Here is a 1644-nt window from a genome sequence, read left to right as displayed (position 1 = left end):
TGCGCCTGCCTCTGCCTCCCAAATGCTGGGATTAAAGGCGTGCGCCACCACCGCCCGGCCAACTTCTTCTTATGTACTAGCAATAAACAATTAGAATTTTATACTTTAAGACAGCAAAACTATTTTCTTTTTTTTAAAAGATTTATTTATTTTATTTATAGGAGTACACTATAGTTGTCTTCAGACACACCAGAAGAGGGAGGGCATTGGATCTCATTAAGGATGGTTGTGAGCCACCATATGTTTGGTAGGATTTGAACTCAAGACCTTCAGAAGAACAGTCAGTGCTCTTACCAGTTGAGCCATCTCACCAGACCCAGCAAGACTATTTCAATAGCATCAATGAAATACTTATATATAAATATAACAACATAATAGGTACATGATCTTAATGTACAAAACATTGATGACAAATCTAAATAAAGAAAGAATTATTCTATGCTCATAGACAAGCAGACTGGAAATAGTGAAGATCTGTCTTTCCCAACTTAATACCTAGATATAGTGTCATTCCAGCCAAATTCCTAGCAAGCTTACATTGTGGGTATATACAAAATAATTCTGAAGTTAATACAGAAAAGCCAAAGACCTGTTACAACTATAATAGTTAAGAACAAAATTGGAGGATTCACAATATCCAGTTTCAAGGCAACCACAATACAAGTGAATTACAGTACACAAGAGAACTAAAGAGGGAATACACACATACATCAACAGAACAGAACTAGAACAAATTCTGAGATATAAGCAATAGATCTTAATGGAAATATGAGCTGAAGTTAAAAAAGAAGAATGAAGTCAAGGTCTGTTTATACAAATTTCTCCCTGAATTAGAAGAAGGTGGCTAATACAGTCTCACATTTCATGCTTACCTTTTAAAACAAGCTTTTTGTCACACAGTCCATACAAGTGAGCAATAGGAGCCATCTTATAAAACAGAATGGGTTCTGGCTAGATGAAAGATACATCAAATACAAACTTCCTTCATGGAGTAGAATGTGTCAAGTTCTTTCCCATCATTTCATTTTAGAAATGGTGTAACAAGAGGGAGCCTGGTGGTGCTGGTCTATCTTCCACTTAGGAGTCTGACAGAAACACAAGTTCAAGGCCTGGGGTACAGAGTGAGTTTAAGGTCAACCTCGGCAACTTAGTGAGGCTCTGTCTCAAAATAGAAAGGAAATGATGGACTAGGTTAGGTATGTAGCTTAATAGTAGAGAGTTTTCCTAGCATATATGAAGCTCTGGATTCAATCCAGACAGAGAGAGAGAGAGAGGGAGGGAGAGGAGAGAGGGAGAGAGAAGAAGAAGAAGAAGAAGAAGAAGAAGAAGAAGAAGAAGAAGAAGAAGAAGAAGAAGAAGAAGAAGAAGAAGAAATGAGTATGAGAAGAAGGTCCTGTTAGAAAGCTTAACTTTTCTTCCAAAGTTTAAGGTTTCCCCTTTTTCTCCTTTCCCCTCAGCCTGATTCTAGGGAGTGAACCTAGGGCTGTGTGCTCTGTAGGCAAATACCTCACAACTGATCTAGATCCCCAATCCTCAATTTTGAAGTATTTGTAAAAGATTATGGTGGAGAATGTGGCTGAGTGGTAGAGTGCTTGCCTAACATATATGGGGTCCTGGGCATCATCCCCAGCATCACAGAAGTAA

This window comes from Mastomys coucha, chromosome X, assembly GCF_008632895.1.
Source record: "Mastomys coucha isolate ucsf_1 chromosome X, UCSF_Mcou_1, whole genome shotgun sequence".
NCBI classification, from domain to species: Eukaryota; Metazoa; Chordata; class Mammalia; order Rodentia; family Muridae; genus Mastomys; species Mastomys coucha.
The sequence above is the reverse complement of the archived record's forward strand: the minus strand, read 5'-3'. Positions refer to the sequence as shown.